This window comes from Ambystoma mexicanum, chromosome 3q (assembly GCF_040938575.1).
Source record: "Ambystoma mexicanum isolate Mex_15411 chromosome 3q, UKY_AmexF1_1, whole genome shotgun sequence".
NCBI classification, from domain to species: domain Eukaryota; kingdom Metazoa; phylum Chordata; class Amphibia; order Caudata; family Ambystomatidae; genus Ambystoma; species Ambystoma mexicanum.
In genome coordinates, this window is record NC_090926.1 from 1305010229 (window position 1) to 1305036198 (window position 25970).

General features: G+C 48.4%; 1 protein-coding gene across 3 annotated transcripts in view; it reads left to right on the forward strand.

Annotated features, from left to right (window-relative positions):
* The window catches only part of LOC138447917 (zinc finger protein 84-like), a 457921-nt gene that overhangs the window by 310724 nt on the left and 121227 nt on the right, over positions 1–25970 (forward strand). Inside the window, exon 1 of one of the 3 annotated variants that reach the window (XM_069604434.1) lies at positions 3386–3457. The exons of 1 other annotated variant lie outside the window; for it this stretch is intronic. The gene's annotated coding sequence lies outside the window, so the exon portion shown is untranslated. One more of the 3 variants, XM_069604435.1, reaches the window with a different exon arrangement.

A 25970-nucleotide genomic window follows, 5' to 3' on the forward strand; every position in this document is an offset into this window, starting at 1 on the left:
CGAAGGATTCGCAAGCGCTGAGGGGGCCTCCTTCAAGCAAGTAGCCGGCTTACCTTGTGTCTTCTGGCCGACCACTGCATGGTTTGTCAGGGGAGTCCATGGGTTAAGCATCCGACGCTGTAGCAAAGTCTTATGACGTGTCTGAGGCCCCCCCGACGCAGGAGCCTTCTGCATTGCAGCCATCGGCCCTTGAATATAGAGTTGGTCCCAGCCCTCGGACGCACTCGGGCGAACTGGGCAAACTGGGACTCAGCCGGGACTCCGCGCCGCGCTCCGCGCGGCAATGCAGTCTTTATGCAAATCCACTAGTAAAGGCAGAAAAGGGACTCACAAGTCGCTGCAGCTCCTCACAGTGTTACACACACAGAGACTCTGGGCAAACTGGGACTCAGCCGGGACTCCGCGCCGCGCTCCGCGCAGCAATGTAGTCTTTATGCAAATCCACTAGTAAAGGCAGAAAAGGGACTCACAAGTCGCTGCAGCTCCTCACAGTGTTACACACACAGAGACTCTGGGCAAACTGGGACTCAGCCGGAACGCCTATTATATCCTGAAGGCTAGAGCGTTACCACACGTTCACTACTGAACGTGATGGAACGCCTATTATATCCTGAGGGCTATAGCGTTATCACATGTTCACTACTGAACGTGATGGGACGCCTATTATATCCTGAAGGCTATAGCGTTACCACACGTTCACTACTGAACGTGAACGTGATGGAACGCCTATTATATCCTGTAGGCTAGAGCGTTACCACACGTTCACTACTGAACGTGATGGGACGCCTATTATATCCTGAAGGCTAGAGCGTTACCACACGTTCACTACTGAACGTGAACGTGATGGAACGCCTATTATATCCTGAAGGCTAGAGCGTTACCACACGTTCACTACTGAACGTGATGGGACGCCTATTATATCCTGAAGGCTAGAGCGTTACCACACGTTCACTACTGAACGTGATGGGACGCCTATTATATCCTGAAGGCTAGAGCATTACCACACGTTCACTACTGAACGTGATGGGACGCCTATTATATCCCGAAGGCTAGAGCGTTACCACACGTTCACTACTGAACGTGATGGGACGCCTATTATATCCCGAAGGCTAGAGCGTTACCACACGTTCACTTATATCCTGAAGGCTAGAGCGTTACCACACGTTCACTACTGAACGTGATGGGACGCCTATTATATCCTGAAGGCTAGAGCGTTACCACACGTTCACTACTGAACGTGATGGGATGCCTATTATATCCCGAAGGCTAGAGCGTTACCACACGTTCACTACTGAACGTGATGGGACGCCTATTATATCCCGAAGGCTAGAGCGTTACCACACGTTCACTTATATCCTGAAGGCTAGAGCGTTACCACACGTTCACTACTGAACGTGATGGGACGCCTATTATATCCTGAAGGCTAGAGCGTTACCACACGTTCACTACTGAACGTGATGGGACGCCTATTATATCCTGAAGGCTAGAGCGTTACCACACGTTCACTACTGAACGTGATGGGACGCCTATTATATCCTGAAGGCTAGAGCATTACCACACGTTCACTACTGAACGTGATGGGACGCCTATTATATCCCGAAGGCTAGAGCGTTACCACACGTTCACTACTGAACGTGATGGGACGCCTATTATATCCCGAAGGCTAGAGCGTTACCACACGTTCACTTATATCCTGAAGGCTAGAGCGTTACCACACGTTCACTACTGAACGTGATGGGACGCCTATTATATCCTGAAGGCTAGAGCGTTACCACACGTTCACTACTGAACGTGATGGGATGCCTATTATATCCCGAAGGCTAGAGCGTTACCACACGTTCACTACTGAACGTGATGGGACGCCTATTATATCCCGAAGGCTAGAGCGTTACCACACGTTCACTTATATCCTGAAGGCTAGAGCGTTACCACACGTTCACTACTGAACGTGATGGGACGCCTAGCACCTCTGCAGTTTTCTCCCATAACTTCCAGGGGAAAGTCATGACATTTGTCGGGGTGGGGGGCAGCTTTTACTGATTGCTTTTTTTTTGTTAATGCTTGCAGGACTGTGCCGCTGCAGACTCCCTGCCTGAGTGTGGCTTTATCTGTGCAATGACTGTAACGCTTCCAGCAAATTGGCAAAAAGAATGCAGGTGACGCAAAATAACGCGCGTTTCTTTTGCTTTCCTTCTTTTTGCCCAGGTTAGGGTGGACTCAGCCCCATTGAAGCACAGCCATCAGGTTTCCAGTCTGGACAACTCACCACTGCACTAAATAACCTGATGAACTACAAGTAGGGTGGAATGTCCAATTTCGGTACTGCAACATTCAGGGAAAACCTTTGCATTGGTTCTTGGAGTTTGCATGTGCACATTTTAACGTGTTGATTTCATGGAAGGCGAATGCAATGTGGGTGGTTGTGAAATATGCATATTTCAATTTGAACTGCAAATTTCTGACGTCACATCACATTGCAACAGAGTGGACCTTTCTGACATGTGGGCGGGGCCGTGTGAAATGGGCGGAGTCTTGTGTGACTCGGGGTTTTTGATTTTCAAATGACGGCAGGCATGGCCCGTGAGCCAGCCCGAGATGGCTGCGTGTGCTAGCAGCGGGGCACTCCATAGAGGGGGCACCAGACTGAACAATAATGAACCTTTCCCTCCTCTGGGGTCCCTAGGAAGGGCTGCGTGGATGCTCTCAGGGGAATGAACCAGTTGGTTTTGGGGAATGGGGGAGGCTTGAAAGGGGCTCAGAGCAGGGGAATGTCCAATGGTTGTCTCCTGGGAAGGAGAGTAGCGTCTCCGTGTCCTGGAGAGTAGCGTCTGCGTAACGAGCGAGCTCAGAAGCCTCTGTCTGGAAGAGCATATCTGAGCAGTGCGCATGCTCAGTAGGGGGTGTGCTCAGTGCGCATGCTCAGTAGTATTTGTCTGGAACGTGAGTAGTGTCCGAGAGACGAGCGAGCTCATTGGTGTCTGCTGGAAGGAGGAGTGTGAGCAGTACGCATGCTCAGGGGTGTGTGTGTGTGTGTGCGCGTGCGTGCGTGCTCAGTGCGCATGCTCAGTAGCATTTGCCCGGAGCGTGAGTAGTGTCCGAGAGACGAGCGAGCTCATTGGTGTCTGCTGGAAGGGGGAGTCGTGTGTGAGCAGTGCGCATGCTCAGGGGTGTGTGTGTGTGCGCGCGTGCGTGCGTGCTCAGTGCGCATGCTCAGTAGCATTTGCCCGGAGCGTGAGTAGTGTCCGAGTGACGAGCGAGCTCATTGGTGTCTGCTGGAAGAGGGAGTCGTGTGTGAGCAGTGCGCATGCTCAGTAGCATCGGGCAGCCGGGAGAGTAGCGTCTGCTCGGCGGCCATGTTCTAGAAGGAGAGTAGCGTCTCATCTAGAGGGAGAGTCGAACGAGGGCCCTCCTGAGGCGGCCACTGGGCTCCATGTGAGACCGGGAAAAATTCACACCGGTAAGAGGGCGCGGGAAATCGGGGGCCCCAAATCTACCCCAACCAGGAGTGGGGCCTTTCCGGCAGCGTGCGCTTCTAGGCGCTGCAGTTCAGCCTCGCGGAGATGAAGGGTGCCCGGGAGCAGGGCCAGCCCTGGGATTTGCAGGGCCAAGTGTGGCAAATTAACTCCGGGTCCCTTCATTTGCATTTGATGACATCACAGGAAAGGCCATCACAAGATAATAAGCACTACATATGGAGGCAGCAGTGAAAACATGGTAATGTGAGAGGAGAGTTTCCAATAACTACACCAGCAAAGTATAAAAGGTGCCCCTTAGTGGCGCTACAATAACAGGGCCTGTGGGTTTAGTGCATGCACTTTCATGGCTTGAAGACTCGCAGCAAAATATGTGTGAAAAAGTGACCTGGGTGTTTCTCATTGTCTGACAGTCATGATACATATGTGATGTGAGGAAAATGCGACCACCGACAAAAAATGTAAAATATGTTGCTGTATCATATGACATAGCTGGAACAATCAGAAAAATAGACCCTGATGCCTGAAGGCAGCACAGCCCCTCTAGAATATAAGCATGTTACCCTGCATGCATGTGGCAGCTGGTTCCTGGGGGGCCACATGCTCGGCAAACACTGCCCACGAGTCATGAGTAGCACTACTGATTTGTGGGCTCAGGGACAGCCAAAGCCCCAAGCATGGATTTACAGTGACCAATATTATTTGCATTGACGGATTGTGGACGCAGCCTCTTATCAGGGTACTGGCCATGTGGAGACCAGGGCCTGTTTAAGGGACCGCAGAGCACACCAGCTTGATTTTCGAGGACCTTTGCAAACCTTAAGGTTACAGTGATTAATGCTTCATCCTACAATGCCATCCTTTACTTTCCCTGGTAAAATACAGGATCTGTTGGTTTTTATTTTAACTTCCCTGATCCCAGATACCGTAGTGTTAGGATGGTCTCCTAGGCAAGCTGGGTGAGGTGCTAGGAGTCAGCGGATGCCGAACTCATGGAAGGCCTAACTCCTTCCCTAATCCCTAAAGAAATGCAAGTCCAGACAAGTAGCAAGTTCAACTGAGGTTTATTACAGCCAACAAACCAACAGGGATCAAATGCACAGAGGCAAATCCAGGCACATCTCGACAAACTCTGGATCGCAGGCCAGTTTTGATAGAATATTACATCACAAGTACGTCACACCCTGGGCCATTCTCCAGAAACCTAACTCCACTCTGGATTGGGTGACAAGTGGTAGTTCCTCCATAGTAGCCCCTATAGAGGTTAGTGGATTGGACGTTGCTGTGTCAGGCCTGGACCATCCCCGAAAACTATTACTTACTAATTGTTACAGTATGCAGACCTAATGATTGGGTGGTGGCCCCAGCTACCCACCCCTACGGTCATGAATTGTGATTGGCTGAGCTGAGAGCCCCCAGGCCTGGGACAAAATCAATTCCCAGCTCGGCGTGCACCTGTTCACGGTGCTATGTGCAACTATGTGTCTGCGGTGGGCAATTATGTGTCTTCGTTGTACTCGTTTGTAGACCGTTATTGCCGTGAGAGCACTCCTTTCCCAGAGTATAACTGTAGCTCGAGTGTAACAACTTTGTTTGCGACCATTGTCTGGTCCGTGAGACTGGTGCTTCTTCACAGCTGCCAATTCTTGGCCCACTATCAGCTCGGCTGGGTCACGTGTCCAGAGACAGTGTTTGTGAGCTCTGGAGCTCTGAATTATTCTTCATTTAAGAAGAATGATTCTTCTTTGCTACCGGTGTTACGTCGGTTCAGGGTAAATAATGTCACTTGCAACATTGCAACCTTGGCAGTTCCACACGCAGTAGTTCTGCTTGCACAGCATTCAGCGTGGCTTCAGGTGTTCTGAGACGGCTATGGCCTACTATGATTTCCTAAGCCATGGTCTGGTTTCTCCTGTATGTGCCTTCTCACATCTTGCGGGTAATGCGTTACTGCAGCAAGCTAATGGCAAAATAATAAAAGTGCAGACAAAATGTGCATCTCACAGGGGGTCATTACAAGGTTGGCGGTAGCCGTGCCGGTAAATACCGGCACGGCTGCTGCCGGAGTCATGAATTTTATGGCACCTGGGAATGGGTAATTACCGGGGCATTACAGCCCCGGCGGACCCGCTAATCGCCCATTCCGGGGCGCCAGAAAATATTAATCCCCATTCCCATTTGAGTCCCATTGGACTCAATGGGAATGGGTAAGATGGATGCACCAGCACCATTCATGAATGCTGCCGGTGCATCCTTCAAGGTCTGCGAGCAAGTGCCTTTCCGCCCACCAGGTCAGACCTGGTGGTCAGAAGGGCACCCACTCGCAGACTCGTAGTTTGCCGGTCCGGTAACAATGGTACCAGCAAGCTTACCGGTACCTTTGTTACCGGACAGGCAAACTTGTAATGAGGCCCACTGTCCTCTAACTCATAGAACTGTACGCATGTATTCTTCGTGTATTTGGGTGTGTGGGTGTCCTGAATATGCAGATGGCACGTGTGTTTCATGTCTGATGCTGCTATGTTGTGTGGTCTCTAACGACTTGCAGCATGGCTTGTCAGCGCTTTAGTCGATTCTGTCTATATAGTTATCATGACCCATAGAACTTGCCCTTTCTGGACTTCCTGGTCCTTATCGCGACAGGGCTTGTATTCCTTGTTACTCCCAACATGGCCGTGCCAAGTGACTTGCCTTGCACCAGCCTTTACGTCGAACATGGCACGTTCTATAAATTGGCCACGCCCCGCGGCCCCGCGCGTCTGAACGCTATCATTAGGTAGTGACTAGACGTGTGTGTGCTGTTCGGCGAATCCACTATTCCTAGTTTCCTGGTCCCTTCTTCCTTCCTACCACTTTCCCCCTCTAAATCTTCTCCTGGAATCCTCAACCCTAGCGACCGCTACTTTCTTCCTGGACATCCTGGAACTGCGACCTTCCTGGAACTCTGAACGCGTGCTGGAGACGGACGAGACTCGAGCGAGCCTATACAAGACCCGAATCGTCCACAAGAGGAATCCATCCGCGGAACAGAACAAGAAGCAATCCCAGGTGAGACGGGGGGAGATTTACGATAGTTTGAGACGCCAAACGACCGACACTGATACTGCTATGGAGAAAGCAGTCCAGGACCTCATGTGTGGCATGCACGAACTAACAACTGAAGTGCAGAACATAAAAGCGGAGAATGCTGCGTTAAAGCAACTTGTTTTGTCTTGCGACTCTGCCAACAAGGAGAGTGTGTTACTGGGTGGAGTGGTAGACAAATATGATGGCTCGGCAAAGTCCTTACGTGGATTCCTGGATTCCTGCTTGGTGCATTTTACTTTTAAGCCCTACTATTTTTCAACTTCCAGGGCGCAGGTGGGCTTCATAATCTCGCACCTCACAGGGAACGCGTTGACCTGGGCCACTCCCCTAGTCAACTCTGGAGATGCCCTCCTGGATGATTATGATGGATTTATTCAGGCACTCAAAACTATGTTCGACTGCCCAGAATAGGTTTATAGTGCTCAGGAACAGTCACTTGATTACCGACAGGGATCCCAGGATATGCTAACATATGTTACTAGATTCAAACAACTGGCCAAGGAAGCAGATTGGTCCTCAGAAGCAAGTTTCACTCTATTTCGCAGGGGTCTAAATGAGGATATAAAGGATGAATTAGCCAGAGTGGCTCGTCCTAGCTCATTCCAGGCTATCTGGCCATGCAAATAGACTTCCGAATCCAGGAAAGAAAGGCTGAAAGAAGAAAGACCAAGATACCCTTTCAAAAGAACTCCCTTGAGACTTCTGTAAAAACCGATCCTGCCCCAACCCCTGACATTGATCCGGAACCCATGCAAATAGGAGCCTCCCGTGGACCTATTTCCCCACAAGAAAGGATGAGAAGGATCCACACAGGCCTGTGCATGTATTGTGCCTCGGATAAACACCTTGTTAGAGAATGTCCTCTAGCCCCTCCACGGCGTTCGGGAAACGCCAGCTCCCGATCCTAGATGGAGCGAGGTGTCGGGAGAGAGATGTTTGCTCCACATCAATTCCATCCTTGAACTCTCCTGGACAAAACAATTTGGTGATACTACAGGCCTTCCTGTCACCCTCCCAGAATGTGAGCCTCATCACGAGTTGGGCTGTATTTCCGACTGTAATAACGCCGACTGTAATAGCCCTAGCACCGACCGGTCCGGTGGTATTACCACCGAATCACAGGTTGGGCCTTAACGGTAAATCCCCATTCCTGATTGGGTCCATTGGATCCAATGGGAAATTATCGGTGCTAATATTGCGGGCTAATACAGCCGAAAACATGGAATTTCACCTCCAGAAAAAAGCTGGAGGTAAAACAGCCGATTTAGCGCCCAACTCGTGATAGGGCCAGCCCTTAAATGCAGCAGTAATACCGTTATCACCGCATTTAAAGGCTACAGCCCAACTCGTGATGAGGCCCTAAGACCTATCCCATTCTGGCCTTGGTGGACTGCAGAGCTATGGGAATTTTCATTGATCAAGACTGGGTTGTTAGTCATCATATTCCGTACGAGACACAAAGCACCATGCAGCCGGTGGAAGCAATCGACGGAAGACCCCTCTCTTCAGGACCCATAAGCCTGCAGACAAAAGAGATCCAACTTTCCATAAACCATCACCAAGCGCGGATTACATTCGACATCATTAAGTCAGCCCATTACCCCATGGTATTGGGTATGCCCTGGTTACAAAAGCACAATCCGTATATCAATTGGACAACAGGATCACTATTCCTGGGTGCAGAGTTTTGTCTGTCCCACTGTCTATCCCTGGATCTCTCCTCAACACCTCCTAAAGAACCACTAACAGACCAGAAAACACCACTCATGGTTTCCAATATCATACAAGTCCCAGAGGCCTATCAGGGGAATGCTGATGTATTTTCAACTGCCATAGCCCAGGCCTTACCCCCTCACAGACCTGAAGACTGTGCCATAGATACAGATCCGTCAGCAGTGATTCCCTTCGGCAGAATGTTCATTCTTTCTGAACCTGAGAAAAAGGCCCTCCGAGAATACCTGGACACCAATCTTGAAAACGGCACCATAAGACCCTCAAAATCTCCAGCGGGTGCTTTGTTGTTCTTCGTTCCCAAGAAGGACACCAAGGAACTCAGACCTTGCCTCGACTATCGTGGCTTAAATCAATGCACCCTCAAAGATCGGTACCCACTGTCCCTGATCTCTGATATCCTGGAAGCTGTGAGAGGCACCGTAATATTCACGAAGTTGGATCTCCGGGGTGCCAACCATTTAATCCGTGTCCGGAAGGAGACGAATGGAAAACAGCCTTCAGAACACCCTTTGGACTAGCTAATGCTCCCGCAGTTTTTCAATGTTTTATGGATAGGGTGTTTTCTGACATGTTATTCCTCTTCGTCATTGTCTATCTGGATGACATATTGATCTTTTCCAAGGATCCTCTAAAGCATGAAGAACATGTAAAGGCAGTATTACAACGACTCCGTGAATACAAACTTTTAGCCAAACCCGAAAAATGCTTGTTTCACGTTACTTCTGTTCACTACCTAGGATTCATCCTTAGCCCAGAAGGAATTGGTATGGACCCTTCAAAGGTAAAAGCCATACTGGCTTGGCCCGCTCCCACATCTGTGAAACAAGTCCAATCCTTCCTGGGGCTTGCCAACTTCTACCGGTAGTTCATTTCTACCTTTTCCGAGATCGTTCTCGGAAAAGCGTTCCAACGATTGAAGACAGAGTTCACGCAAGCCCCCATCCTGGCCCAACCCGACATAAATCGCCCATTCCTAGTGGAAACGGATGCCTCTAACTACGCCATTGGAGCGGTCTTGAAACGGGTACTTGAGGATAAACTGGAACACCCCATTGCTTACCTCTCACGAACCCTGACTCCCAGTGAGACACACTACTCCGTCCTGGAAAAGGAACTGTTAGCCATCCGCCAAGCCTTCTTCACTGAATGGCGACATCTACTTCTGGGTGCTAGATATCCAGTTCAGGTCCGCACGGACCATCGGAATCTTCAAATTCTACAGTCATGGGAGTGCAGGAACAGTCGTCAGGTGCGTTGGGCCTACTTCTTTGCCCAGTACCAAAAATTCCAAATCACTCATGTTCCCGGATCACAAAACATGATTGCTGACGCTTTCAAGGATATTTCAAGGAAGAATCCATGGAACCTAAGACTTAAGGAAGGATATTTATTCAAGGACAATGCACTGGTCATTCCTACACAGAAATTACAACAAATAATGATAAACCTCTCCCATGATACCATTCACTCCAGACATCGTGGCATAACTAACACCCTCCGTCTTATACAAAGACAGTTTTGGTGGCCTGGAATGAAGACCGACGTACAACAGTACATCAAAGCTTGTGCTGTCTGCAGTCAAAACAAACATGATAACAAGAGACCGGCGGGTCTCCTACTGCAACAATCGCTGCCAACAAGACCATGGGAATTCATTGCTACAGACTTCATTGTGGAATTACCACCTTCCCGAGGATACACGACCATCATGGTAACCATAGACTTGTTCACTCATATGGCTCATTTTACGCCTCTGTATAAACTACCATCCTCCTCAGAACTTGCTGGAATCTTCCTGGAACACATTTTCCGTCTTCATGGACTTCCTTCCAAGATCATATCGGACCGAGGACCTGTTAATAAGTGAAAGACCACACTTCACAGCAGTCTTTGTCTTTAGTGAGGATTTATTTAGTAGTACATCCAAGAGAAAGGCCCCCAGCTGAGAGCCAGGATATCTGTCTCTCCTCCTGCTCTCAATCCTCTCTGCTGCTCGAATGTGGAACTCTTGCTTAATAATAACAGCAATGGTTCCTTGGTAACTAGGTTACATAGCAGCAGATGGCAATGATGGTAAGTCTAAACACCTCCTAACACCTCCCTTCCTTTTACCAAAATGTGAGTGCTGGCTTCATGTAAACAAACATTTGCATTGAAGAACTAAAAGTTTCTTATTTACATAGTGAATGATACAAAGCTATGAGAAAGAATAGGTTAAATGCGGTAGTGTAAGGTTATTAGGTATTGTTAACCTTTTTGCAAATTGCTATCCTCTCCTTGTTCCAGACCCCACCTCCTTTAACAAGAACCGATGATCCTAAGTCCTTAACAACCTGGTTGGGCTGGGAAAATATGGATGCACCTTTGCGCACCTTGGTAGGCAGTTTGATCTTAATCCAGTCACCTTCCTCAAGACTGAACTCTCTACAAGCATTTTTCCTGTCATATTGCTCCTTGGATTTTACACCTGATTCGAATATCTTCTCCCTCACTGCCTCCAAGTCTACTCCTACGAATTTTGACTTTCCCATCCAGCCTGGACACATGTGCGAGTTAGGCTTCCTCCCTCTTAGTAGTTCAAAAGGAGACACACCCGTAACACTGTGCAGCGCTAGTCTATACTGTAATGTTCTCTCCATTATGGTCCTGACCCAATCACCTCCTGTGGCTACCGCAATTCTAATGGCATCCATGAGTGTGCGATTGAAGCGTTCTACGCACCCATTGGTCTGGGAATGATATAATGAGGTGGTTATTTGTTCTATGCCATGGTTACTCAAAAACTCTCTAAATTCCCTGGAAACCAATTGGGTGCCATTATCTGATAAACACTTCCTGGGGAATCCTTCTCTCCAAAAAAAATTGCTCCAAACATTTAATGATGCTACTACTGGATATATCTCTTAGTGTAAATATTTCAGGCCACTTGGATAATAAGTCTATGACAACCAACACATAGGTATCTCTCCCACCTCTGATATTGAAAGGACCTAATAAATCCAAGGCAACCTCATCCCAGGGAACCGTGGAGGGTTTCCTAACGGTCATGGGTACTTTCTGAATCCTGAGACCCTTATTTCCTTCAATACAATCACTACAATTGTTGACCACTTCTTCTGTGTCTTTGTCCAGACGGGGCCACCAAAATTCTGCTCTAACTAAGCCTTTGGTTTTGGGCAGTCCCAAATGCCCAACCTGAGCTAGATCAATTATTAATTTTCACATTTTGATAGGTACAACTATCTGATGTCCCCTATGTAAATATCCTTTATCAATCCAGAGTTCTTCTTTGACTTTGGCAAACCCACCTAAATCACCAAGATAATTTCTTATTCTGTTCTGCGTCACTAATGTCAACACTCTCTGGTACAATTCACCCTCAGAACATGCATTGTCCCACTCCTCTTTCTTTACTGACTCATGAACCTGAAATATTTCAACACCCTTCTCACAAGTCGGAGAAAATTCCTCAGACACAATTTCTCTCAAAACTGATCTGGATAGAGCATTAGCAACTACATTGGTTTCACCACTAATGTGAAGCATGTCGTATTGCAATCCTTGTAAGGAAGTCACCCACTTCATGATGCGTCTGGAGACACCCTCCAGACCACCCTTGGTACATATTCCTATTAGGGGCTTATGGTCGGTGCACACTGTGAATTCTCTGCCCCACAGATATCTTTTGAATTTTTCCACTCCCCAGACACAAGCCAATGCTTCCTTTTCTACAACTGAATATCTGTTCTCAGGTCCTTTGAGAGATCTAGAGGCAAATGAAATGGTGTGTAAGCCCTCCTGATCTTCCTGCATTAAAACTGCCCCAATACCATAGTCACTGGCATCCACAAATAGTAATGAATGTCTACCTTCCTCAAGCGTTTTCAAAATGGCTGCATTGGCAATGGCATCTTTAATCTTACAGAACTTGCCATAAAATTCAACAAGACCAAGAAAAGACAGTACATCTGCTTTAGATTTTGGTGCTTCCATCTTACAAATGGCTTCTATGGCCTTTTGTTTGGGTTTGATACCTTCTCCCGTGATTTCATGACCCAGATATTCAACTTTGTCAGTTTTAAATATACATTTCTCTAAAGATACTGTAAGACCAGCCTCTTTGAATATGTTCAACACTCTCTCTAACCTTTTATCATGTTCTACTTCATCTTTCCCACACACTAGCACATCATCCTGGTAGCACATGACACCTCTCTCACCTCCAATAGGCTGTACATTACGTTCTGAAACACACTCGCTGCTGAAATCAATCCAAATGGCATGCGTATACATCTGAAGAGACCAATAGGGGTAATGAAAGCTGTAAGATCTCTAGAGTCAGGGTGTAGTTCCACTTGATGATATGCAGATTTTAAGTCAATAAGAGAAAACACTTTGGAACCGGACACACCTGCCAATAGATCATCTATTCTGGGTAAAGGGAATTTATCAGCCACCACATTTTTATTCAGGTGTCTAAGGTCAATGCATATCCGCAGAGATCCATTGCCCTTTCTCACTATTACAATGGGACTAACCCACTCTGAGGAATCAATTTTCTCTATCACTCCTTCACCTTCCCTTTTCTTCAATTCACTTTCTACATCTTTTCTAAGGGCCAAAGGAATGGTACGTAATTTGGCAACTTTGGGGATGGCATCTCTCTTCAAACAAATTTTATGCACAAATCCTTTCAAGCACCCTAACTTGGTGACACTAGTTTGCCCTCTGGCCCCCTCCATGACAGTACTCGAGACAGATTTTTCACCTTCAACAGTCAACACCTGTTCTGGGTGACTTGCTTCAAGTCTTATCTTGAGCTCTGCCTGATCGCTCCAGGACAGCAGCTCTCCACCTCTGTTGGCCACATGGACAGTCCCTATCTGTCATGACCACTGCTTCCAAGGAGTCAGGACCAACCCAACACCCTTGGAAGCAGGCTCATAACATATACCATCGGCGCCAGCAAGTCCCAATGGGGACCTTTTGGACCCTGTCCTGACACCGGTGGTGCCAGGCTCATAAAATGGACCAGTCCCGGCACAGGAAGCGCCGGGCTCATAACAAGTGTGAAAGTGCTTGGGTGGACCTACCTGCAGCAGACCATGCTGCTTACTTACCAGCAGAATGATGTTTCATTCTCTTCTGGCAGGGACTACTTTTTCTTCTGGGTGGGGCAGGCACCACTCCCTGGATCATTGATGCTGGAACCCTTCTGGAAGCAGGAACTCTTTTACCTGGGCGAGGCTGTGGAAGGAGACACCTAAGCACTCCTGTGGGCTATTTAAACCACACCCGATTGGTGCAACATGCTTTGCGTTATTCTGCATCTGCAGCAGGACGCTCACCGTGTCAGCTCCAGGGAATCTTCAGCTCCGGATCCTGTGAATAAGAAAATTACCTGCTGGAACCAATCTGCAGTCTTCAGCAACTCCTGCAAAAACAAAAGGCACAGGTTAGGCAAAAGCAAGGTTGGCGCTCCAACTTACCCGATCCATCGGCAGCATCCAAGGCGTTTTTTCTGCATTTCTCGTCCGGCATCGGGCCTGCAAAGACAAGGAACATTGGTTACTAACGCTTAGTTGCAAAACGACTTACCTGCGTTACGCTCGCCCCAACTCTGCTCGCGCCGCCTTCCATCACCTGTAAAGACAAAAAGAGACATTAAGGTGCATTCTACAGCCCTAGACCAGCCTTTCTTCTTACGTGCCAACCTATTCTCCATCTTCTTGCTTCGTTCATTGCCACGAACCGGGAGGGCATCTTCTTTGGCACCGGCAGCAACTGAAAAGGAAAAAGACATAGACATTAAAAGAGAGCAATCTAAAAAGAACTTTAATACTTACAAGTCACGCTCGTGCAGCAAACGGCGGCATCGCTCTCAAATCACCCTCTGCAATCAAGAGGCTGAACTCAAATCCAATGAAATAACTGGACCCAGCGCCCCTGAACAAGACGCAGGATGGAGAGCCCGGCATTCACCTATTTAAGGTGAGCGCGACTACAACCCAGTACCACGGGGAGAGAGGGAGAGAGAGGGGCTTGGAATTTCTCCCAACCTTCCAGCCACTAATACCTAGATTTTCTACTTGCAGACACCTCACCCTTCAGGTCAAATTTGCAGTGAAGAAGGGGCCTAATCCGGGAGCCAAACGAATCCTACGCCTAACGCTGAAGACGGTTTCACCGCCCAGTCAAGACCCGCGCCTCCGAGGGAATCAGGTGAGCGTTACAGAACGCGAAGCCTTACCACATATTTCCCGCCCAGGCGCAATGGAAACTTCAGACACAGACCAATTGGCCCAGTTACTTGGGGAGTTGAGGGCAGAAGTACACGCAGCACGCCAGGAAACGAATGCCTTAAGGAGGGAGTTAGTCGTCTCTAAGGAACGAACAGACGACTTGGCTAGACAATTGCTGCAAGCCCAAGCGGGACAAACTCCTCTGCCTACTCCTAGTGGGAGTCATGCTCCAACGACTTCTACCAATCCGGTGCACATTAACCTACCAGGAAATGTACCTTTGGCTCCGCCCGAGCGCTTTTCAGGTGATCCGAAAAGATTTGCTGTGTTCATCAATCAGTGTCGCTTGCATTTTTTATGCAGACCCGCCGCTTTCCCAACGGACCAGGCTAAGGTGGCCTTCGTGCTCTCATATCTTATTGGCAGTGCCGCAGATTGGTCTATTCCTTTAGTGACTCAAGATGACCCTGTTCTTCATAATTCCAGGATTTCCAAGCTAGTATGGAAAAATTGTTTGCAAGACACTCGCAGGGACAGGCCCTGGACAATGAACTTCTTTCACTACGACAGGGCAATCAAGATCTTCTGGCCTACATTGCATCGTTCAACAGATTAGTGGTTGAAACCGGATGGCCTGAGGACAAGAGAATCACCCTTTTCTACAGAGGCCTGCGTGGAGAACTTAAAGACGTTCTGGCTCAGGTGGTGAATCCTCCACAAGACTGTTCCGAATACATCGACCTGGTGGTTCAATTGGATCATAGAATACAGAATCGGAAGGCCGATCGTTCCAGATTTGAAACTTGAGTTTTTTCTAGACCACAGAGTTCAGCTAAAGGAAATGATACCGTGGAACCCATGCAGATTGGGGTTGTGAAAGGACCTCTAACCCAAAACGAAAGGGAAAGAAGAAGACAATTGCAATTGTGCCTCTATTGCGGAAACTCGGGACACTTCCTTCAAGATTGCCCAGTGAAACCAAGGAAGAAGATAGTAGGAGCTTCTGATAAAGGTGCCAAAGGTTCGGAGTCGGAAAACGACCTCGCCCGACAAGTGTAGAGGTCCGCTTGCCGAGCGTTAAAACCAGTTCTTTGACCTCGCATTTCATCATGCCCATGGTCCTCGTGAGTCCAGAACAACCTAATCGTATGCATGCCCTTAAAGCATACATTGATAGTGGCGCAATCTGCAATTACGTGGACTGTGAATTGGCCGCCAGGATGAATCTATCTCTTTGTCCTAAGACGGTGAAAGACGTCATCACCACCGTGGATGGTACGGAAATAGCTTCCGGACCAGTAACTCACACCACCATGGAAGTGACATTGATAAGCCAAGATGGACATCAAGAGAAGATCGTGTTTGACGTGATCAAGGCTCTGCCGTTTCAAGTTATCCTGGGAATCCCTTGGTTGGAGAAGCACAATCCTCAAATTGATTGGCGAGCAAAGACAATCCGGTTTCCAGAATGCGCTCCTATCTGTTATCCTCAGCCCCTTACTAAGCTGGCAGCAACTACTTTTGAGAATCCTCAACTGCCTCCAGAATACCGGGAATTTCAAGATGTCTTTCGGAAAGATCAAGCTAATTCTCTGCCTCCTCACAGATCATACGACTGCCAGATAGACTTGATTCCGGGATCCACTCCTCCGTGCAGTCGAATTTATGCCCTCACAGAACCTGAAAATGTTCACCTGAGGCAGTATTTGGACCAGTACCTGGCTAATGGATTTATCCGTCCTTCGAAGTCCCCAGCCTCCTCAGCTCTGTTCTTCGTTCCAAAAAAAGAGGGAGACCTAAGAACATGTATAGATTATCGTGCCCTAAACCAGATTACGATTAAGAACAGGTATCCGTTACCATTGATCCCTGAACTTCTTGACCAAGTTAAAAGTGCCTGTATCTACACAAAGCTGGACCTCAGAGGAGCTTACCATTTGGTGCGAATAAAAGAGGGCGATGAATGCAAGACGGCCTTTCGTACTAAATATGGACTGTTCGAGTATCAAGTAATGCCCTTTGGATTATGCAACGCACCGGCTGCCTTTCAGTATTTTATGAATGACGTCCTCAGAGAGCTCATTGACGTGTGTGTAGTTGTCTATATAGATGACATTCTGGTCTACTCGTCCTCTGAGGCGGAACATCGAAAACATGTCACAGCAGTACTGGAGAGGCTCCGTAAACACAGACTTTTTGCAAAGCTGGAGAAATGCGTTTTTCATGTCACTGAGGTCGAATTTTTGGGATTTATTTTGTCACCTAATGGAGTCCACATGGACTCAAGGAAAGTGGACGCTATCATTAAGTGGCCCTCACCAACGTCTGTGAAAGGTGTTCAAAGCATGTTGGGCTTCGCCAACTTTTATCGTAGGTTCATTCCAGATTTCTCTCGAGTAGTCCAACCCATTACAGCCCTCCTTAGAAAAAATAAACGTTTCGAGTGGTCGACAGAGGCTGAACAAGCTTTTCAAGAACTAAAAACAAAATTCACCTCGGCTCCGGTTTTAAAACATCCTCGTCCGGAACTCCCCTATATCGTTGAGACCGATGCTTCCAGTCTCGCAATGGGAGCAGTGCTTTCGCAAAGAGACCCAGAGACAATCCAGTTACACCCAGTGGCATTTTGGTCCCGCAAATTTTCGGCTCCCGAAATCAACTATACCATTACAGATAAGGAACTTTTGGCTATTAAGTCCGCCTTTAAAGCCTGGCGGCATTATCTCCTGGGAGCCCGACACACAGTCACCGTCATTACGGATCATCGTAATTTACAGTACCTTAAATCAGCCAAAGCTCAATCCTCTAGACAACTTCGCTGGGCACTATTTTTCGCCGAATTCGACTTTGTGATAACTTACCGACCTGGCAACAAGAATGGTAAAGCTGATGCCCTCTCCCGAATTGGAGTAGATGAACTCACGACCAATCCTGAACCCGTGCCCATAATTCCAGAACAGAGAATCCTGGGTTTGGTTAATGCACAATCCATTGAAGACATGGAAGTTACAATTAAAAAACTTCTGACTCCAGCAGAGGTGCAAGACTGGCAACTCAAGGGAAAAGACTTCACTACGGATAAGAACTTACTATACTTTCGAGGAAGGTTATATCTACCTTGTACCGATTTACAAAAACAGGTGATCTCATGTTACCATGACTCCTTAATGGAAGGACATCCAGGTATTGCCAAAACGTCAGAAAAGATAAAAAGGCATTTTTGGTGGCCGTCTTGGAGAAAGGACATTAAGGATTTCATAAATTCCTGTGGTGTGTGCGCCCAAAGCAAAAGCCAGAAGGAGAAACCAGCAGGCCTCTTACAACCCATAGACATTCCCCCACACCCATGGCATACTCTCTCCATGGACTTCATCACGGATTTACCACCATGCTCCGGATTTAATACAATTTTAGTAATTGTGGACCTATTCTCGAAAATGGCTCATTTTATCCCATTGAAAGGATTACCCACAGCTTCAATTCTGGCCCGAGAGTTCCTCGAAAACATCGTTCGGTTGCACGGCTTTCCTTCAGTTTTAATCTCAGACAGAGGAAGTCAATTTATTTCCCACTTCTGGCGGAGTTGTTGTCGCCTAGCCCAAATTGATGTAAGGCTTTCAACCAGCCATCATCCCCAGACCGACGGGCAGACCGAGAGGACCAACCAAACCCTGGAACAATATTTGCGCTGCATGTTACAACAATCGGAGAGTACTTGGAAAGACATTCTCTGGATTGCGGAGTACGCTTATAATAATTCAGTCCATGCTGGAACCGGAAAGACTCCTTTTTTTCTTTTATATGGAATCCACCCCCGCACCTCAAATCTTGACCCCCCTCAGACTCTTGGGACCCCAGCTGTAGATCATCTGCATTCTACAATCACTCAAGCCTTTAAAGAGGCCACGTCTCACCTTAAGCGAGCCAAGGAACAATACAAGAAGTGTGCAGACCTACGTCGAAAGCAGGCCCCTCAATATCTTGTGGGAGATCAAGTCTGGCTATCAACCAAACAGTTACCTCTCAAAGGACTGCGTACTTTCAATCCACGATGCCTGGTACCTTACCCAATCACTGCCATAATAAATCCAGTGGCAGTTAAATTGGTTCTACCTGCCCATATGAAAATACATCCAGTTTTCCACGTTTCTCTACTGAAGCCCATGCAACCTGGAACCCGTTTGACGAAATCTCCAGACCCTATTCTTGTGGACGGAGAACTGGAATTCGAAATACAAGACATCCTAGACTCCAAGATTTCCAAATCAAGTCTCTGCCACCCCTAAATGTATTATTCTCACTGGGCGGTCCTCTGGTAGATGACCCTTGTTGTCCCCATACTCTGGTGGAGGGACCTTGACGACCCTCAGGTCTCCTACCCATTTACCAAGGACGACGCGAAGTTCCTGCCACACTTCTCTGCATCTCTCTCGAAACCTTGTGTATGGCAGCTTCATTGTCATCTGTTTTGGACTTATCCTGAGATGTATTATCCAGTTGGAGAACCTTTATACATTTGTCTGTGTGTTCTATCATTTTCGCTATCTCAATTGCCCTGTCAAGAGAAGGATTTCTTTCCTTCCATAACTCCTTCCTGATGTTATCATTAGAACACTTAATCATCAGTTGATCCCTGACATGCTCATCTCGACAATGGTCAAATCTACATTTGATGGCTAAGCCTCTAAGAGCAGTTACGAATTCCTCAATACTCTCTCCAGTTTTCTGAGCTCTCGTAGCAAATTTGTACCTCTCAAAAATTATGTTTTCTTCAACACAGTAATGTTTGTCCAAAGTCTTCTCATATGGCCCCGCATCAGGGATGTCTGGAGGTTCTGGTAGTTTTTTGACCACTTCCTACCCTGCGGCACCTAAGCAATGAAAAAGAAGCGCCTCTTTGCGCTCATTAGAGAAGTTGGGTCCAAATGCTGCCAGTGCATATTTGTGAAATCCCTCCTTCCAGTCTAACCAACGCACTCTAGGTTCACCTGGCGTAGGAAGGAAGAATACTGGGGCTGGTACGTTTGCCATGCTGTGAATTAACAAATGTCACCCCCAGATAACAAACACTCCAAAACGTCACCCAGCTGTACCAAAATTACAAGGTGTGCACCCACCAGGTAGATTCCAGTTTAATTCACCATTCCAGGTCCGGCGTCCGACTGCACACCCAGTTGGTGTGTGTCAATGTAATCGGGTCGTCTCGTTTATCCGAAGCGTATTACTGACACGACGTAAAGATGGCCACCACGTTTCCAGGTCCTTTAGTCTAATTGCGTGCTGACGTGGCGCAAGGCTGCAACATTAAGAGATCCAATGCGGGAGTTCCTCGCGCTCGTGGTCGACCATTCATTCACCTGGCAACCGGGTTCTATTCAAAGGTAAACAACTGCAAGCCGCGGCGGTTGTGTGAAACATCGGGCCGTGAGTAATCAAGGCAATGGCAACAGAACATAAGTGACTGACCTCAGGTGGGACCTCTGCTGGTCCTGTCAGCGCTGTCTCTCGTAGTTACAAATCACAATCCACAATTCAACCTCCTCAGAATTCGTGCTCTGCTCCAGGATGCACCTTAGTGGTTCACTCCGCTCCGAGACACTGACCGTGTTTCTCGCCTGCAATTCCACATCTAATATGACACTCTGTCCAAGTGCATCCAACCTGTAGTCAATTATTGCCGCTGCTGGGGTCCTTTTCTCCTCAATACGTTTCACAATTCTGGAAACATCTGTGTCTTATTCTAGGGATCCAACGCGCTCTCTCATCACGTTATCACCCACAAACCAACGGAGTCACAGAACGTGTAAATCAGATTCTAGAGCAATATCTTCGTTGTTTTGCCACCAATGTTCAGGATGACTGGTCTCTCCTTATGCCCTTGGCCGAGTTTGCCTACAACAATTCCGATCACTCAGCAGTCAAGGTCAGCCCTTTCTATTGCAGTCAAGGTTTTCACCCGTCCATTTTACCTTCTGTTCGTCCACATCCCACACCAGTACCTACTCTCGACTCATGGATTGAGACTCTCATCAACATACACAAGGAAGCCAAAGAACAATTGGAAGAGGCCCAGACACACACTAAGCATTATGCGGACTCCAAAAGAAGACCAGCGCCTTCTTATTCCATTGGTGATCAAGTCTGGTTGTCCTCGAAACTATTACCACAACATCTACGGCCAAACAAATTAGCCCCCCGGTACTATGGACCATTTTCCATAAAGGAAATCATCAATCCTTTCTCATTCTGGCTCAAGCTACCAGACTCCTGGAAGAGAATACACCCAGTCTTTCACACCTCTCTATTGAAACCCTACGTCCGATCCACCCGGAAAACCTGCAGACCCAGTCCTGTGATTGTGGACAATCAACTGGAATATGAAGTGTCCAGAATATGCGATTCCAGGTATAAACGGGGTCGACTTCAATACCTGGTTGAATGGAAAGGATATCCTGCTAGCGAGAGAACCTGGGAACCAGTTTCTAACCTAAATACCCCTCGATTGCTTAGAAGATTCCATCTCGCACACCCGGGCAAATCTGGTGGAACAGGTTTTCAGAGGAGGCATGCTGTCATGACCCATAGAACTTGCCCTTTCTGGACTTCCTGGTCCTTATTGCGACGGGGCTTGTATTCCTTGTTACTCCCAACATGGCCGTGCCAAGTGACTTGCCTCGCACCAGCCTTTACGTCGGACACGGCACGTTCTATAAATTGGCAGCGGCCCAGCGCATCTCAACGCTATCATTAGGTAGTGACTAGATGTGTGTGTGCTGTTCGGCGAATCCACTATTCCTAGTTTCCTGGTCCCTTCTTTCTTCCTACCTCCTTTACCCCTCTAAATCTGCTCCCAGAATCCTCAACCCTAGCGACCGCTACTTTCTTCCTGGACATCCTGGAACTGTGACCTTCCTGGAACTCTGAACGCGCGCTGGAAATGGACGAGACTCGAGCAAGCCTATACAAGACCCGATCCGTCCACAAGAGGAATCCTTCCGCGGAACAGAACAAGAAGCGATCCCAGGTGAGACGGGGGACATTTACGACAATAGTTGTTTCTGTCTCCGTCTTGTGCGTCTTCATCCATTTTAGGTAATGTTTGCACTGCTTCTGGGTTGTAGGGTCGACTGAGAGGGTATTTCTCGTGGTACTTGTCCATCGGGGGTGCAGTGGGGATTGCTGCGAGCTCGTATGATCTGCGGCCATTTTGTCTTTGGTTCTTCTTTCAGATTGGAGTGTCTTCCGGGACGGGGGGCATAGTTCGACCTCCCCTCTGGTCGACTTATCAACCACACCACCACAATCTCCTCTATCATCTACCAACTGCCACACCTTCGCTATCCCAGCGAGATGTCCATAGTAGTTTACATGATCATCAAAGGACCAGTAGATGTAGATGCACCCACCTTCAGGTTTGCAACAGACCCATTTTCCAACGTACTTCTTTAGGCTGCGTGGGTCGTCTACCTTCATTCCCGGTGGAAATTGGTCATATTCTGCTATTTTCTCTCTCAGTATTTCTCTTTCTTTCACTATATCATCCATTGCTCCTCCAGTCTCCATCTCCAGTAGTACTTGCATCCCTATCGCTTCTTCTGCCATCTTCTTGCACCTGCCGATACATATCTTGATCCCACACAGGGATGCTGCTCCCAGTGCTAGAGCTCCAACTATAACTTTCAGTCCATCAGCCAGCCAGGACGGCATCCATGACCAGAGATAGGCTAGCCAGCGCTTGTCTTTCCCTGTTTCACTTGCTTCTTCTTCCATCTTTGCATGCATCTTGGCCATTTGTGTAACCGCGTCTGAAAGAGTGCGTTATCTTCATCGTTGACAGGTATGAATGTGCAACAGGAATTTCCTATCTTCGCGCAAACTTCTCCTTCCATAGCTGTGAGGAGATCCAGAACGTACCTATTCTGGAGCGCCACCAACCTTATTGCTCTGAGTTCTTCCTTTATGGTGTTGAACCCATTCACCATTGAGTTTATAGTTACTATCAACTCCCAGCGAGTAATCTATAACCAGGGATTACTTGGTGCAGTACATCAGGTGAGGCCAATTTGCTTCTGTGGGCCTCCTGGGCATATTTAGTTTGACGTTGCGACTTGTTTGTGGTTGTTTGATCACGCTCAGAGCGCCGTTGTTTCTTCCCTCCCTCGCTTCACTTCATGGTCCCTTCTCCCTCCCGCCTCCCATCCTGCCCGCCTCCTGTGATTGGTGGCTAGTTTTCTCGGGTGCGGAGCCTACCAGCCCGCTTAGCCTCCCTTCATCACTTGGCACAGCACATCAGGTGAGGCCAACTTGTTTCCATGAGCCTCTTGGTCATATTTTGTATGACATTGTGACTTGGGTGTGGCTGTTTGTGCTCTGAGCGCCGTTGCTTCTTTGTTCCCTCCCTCGCTTCACTTCTCCCTCCCGCCTCCCATCCCGCCCACCTCTTGTGATGGGTGGCTAGTTTTCTTGTGTGTAGAGCCTACTGGCCTTGCTTCACTTCCTGCTCCCTTCTCCCTCCCGCCTCCCATCCCGCCCAACTCCAGTGATTAGTGTGTCTCTCGTTCTTCACCGTCCCTCCCAGGGCAGCCCTCTGCCCGGCAGCCCCTCTGGCTAAGGGCCCCTAGGCAAAGGGCGGCCCCAACAGAGGCGGCTCCAGCTGTTTCTGCAGGTGTCCACAGTGGAAGCTAGCAGCCAGCCCTCATCCAGCAGCGACTTACAAGGTAGGAGCGGCTCTGGTTAGTCGTTTGAGCCTGCACTCTACCCTGTCAATCCTACCCCACAGCAGATTCTCAAACTTGCATTGTGAAAATATTTAAAAGGGCACTGTGTAACCTAGGCTTTCCCCTCCCCCTTACAGGAGTCTCAGACTTAGGTGTGATTTTCTAGGTGTGTTCAAACAAAATTGCATTGTGAAAGTATTTAAAATTGCATTTTGAAACCTTGGCCTCCTCACTATCTGGTAGGAAGACATTTAAAAGGGATATCCTGGTCTTCAAACCAGGCCTCCCTATCGCTGACACCTATACCAGTGCCGCCTCAAGGCAAACCTTCACCAACATCCTCTTTGTCGTTCCCTCACCAGACCTATGGATTCTTCATATGGTCTCTGTGCTTTCTCCTTTCTTTCCTTCTCCCATCAATGGTGACACCGAGTGGGAGGCCCTAATGGGCTCCTTCCACTCCTCCAAGGTCATCATTAATGTGTACTTGAATGGTACCGTTTGGTCCAAGGCCCCCAGGGCAGTCTTCTCCTCTTTGATAGATGCTTTCCGCGCCTCATCAATTTCCTTACTTCTCCTGCTGTCCCCTCTCTGCTCTCCACGGCTTCCTCGCCTTCTCCTGCTGTCTCCTCCTTTGCTACCTTGCCCTCTTCTCCTTCCGCTTCTATACCTCTGCCGGGCGTACCTCTAATTTGTACCCCTCCCCGGAAGTCTTTCAAGGACGGCAACCGTCTCCATATTGCCACTCTTAACTCTCGCTCAGCTGTCAAACACTCCTCAGAAATCTGCCACCTCCTGGAGGAACTTGACCGCAATGTCCTCGGTCTCACCGAGACATGGTTCACACCCAGCTCTGTCACAAGCTTTGACACTCTCCTCCCTGACGGCTACAAGATCCTCTCCTTGCACAGGTCCAACCACTCCAGAGGAGGTGTAGCTCTGATCTTCCCCAAATGGATTCCAGCCTCTGTCATTCTTACGCAGGCCTACTCCTCTTTTGAATGCCTCGTCTGCAGGCTCTCTCTCTCTCCTAGCCATTCCCTTACTGTGGCTACTGTCAATCGGTCACCTGGTCAAATCTCCTACACGGAATCTACTCTCCTGAACATCTATTAAGATCTGCTCTCCAACCTTGACTCTAACATTCCCTCTGTCCTCATCCTCCTCGATCTCTCTTCTGCCTTCGACACGGTCAACCATACCATCCTGCTCAACTGTCTCCGTGATAACCTGGGTATCACTGATCAGGCTGTGGCCTGGCTGACCTCTTTCCTCTCTGATCCACCCTTCTAGGTCCAACTTGGGTCCTTCCTATCATCTATCTTCCTCTCTACCTGTGGTGTTCCCCAGGGGTCTAACCTCTCGCCCTGGCTTTTCAACCAATACCTGGCAACTCTTGCCCACCGCATTGCCATTTTCTGCTAAAATTTCCAGTGCTACGCTGATGATACTCAACTCATTTTCAGGCTGCCCTCAGCCACCTCCTCTCCTTCTCTCATCTCCGATTGCCTAACTGCCATTCAAGATTGATGTGCCGCCAGTGATCTTTGTCTGAGTGCCAGCAAGACGGAGAACCTCCTCATTGGTACACCTTCACCATCCTTTCCCCTCACTCTCTGGCCGGCCTCCCTTGGCCCTACTCCTACCCACCCTTACGAGGCTAAGAACCTCTGGGTCATCTTTGACTCCACACATTCCTTCTCCGCACACATCTCTGACTTCTCTAACAAGTCAAACTTCCTACTGCACCTCCTCTGAGGTACTCTGCCTTTCCTCTTTGTAACAGCCTCTTTCTAAATCTACCTGCCTCTACTCTCTGCCCTCTGCAACTAAATCAGAACAGGACTGCGAGACTTGTCGTTGTCCTCAAGCCCTGGGACCGTATCTCTCCAGCTCTGAAATCTCCCAATTGGCTCCCAGTGGATGCAAGGATTACATTCAAAACCCTCTGCATTGTCCACAAGGCTTTCTGGGGCCTGGGTCCAAAATACCTTCAGCTATCCCTCCACAAATACCTAGCCTCTCGAGCTCTTCCCTCCTCTACCTTTAACTCCCTCAGGGTCAGTCGTTTTTCAAAGAAACAAGCTGGGCGTAGATCTCTTTCTTCGGCTGGGGCCTCCCTCTGGAACAGCCTCCCTGCCACTCTAAAATGTGAGGAGAACCATCTCTGGTTCCGGAAGCACCTCAAGACCTTCCTCTTTGCTTCTGCCTTTGCTCCCCCTCTCCCCTGCGGATCTGTTCTCTCTTGGCACCGTGCACCTGACCACCCTCTGTCCTCCGGGCCCAGGTACCTACTCGCCCTGCCACCCTCCTTACGCTGGCGTCCGTATCTGTACCCATACAGTCCCCCCCTTTTGCTTCCTGCATTTATCAGACCTACCCTGTGGCTGCCTTAAACCCAGCACTTGTCACTTGCTGGCTGCACTACCACTGTTTGTTGCCTTTATTATTTATTTAGTTATTATTTATCTGTTTCTCCTTTGCTCCGCACTTTCCACTTCTCCCCCCTTCCATGCACTTTTCCCTCCCCCTCTCCCATGCACTTGCGTGTTCTCAATGTCACTGGGCCTAGTAAGATTGTTGTTTTGTTATCCCCATTTCCCTCCCTGGCCTAGTCGCGCTCTGAAACGCTTGTATACGAGCGCGATAGAAATAAAACATTAATATCAATCAATATACTCTCTGAATGGACAGACATTTCCTCTTCCGTCCTGGTC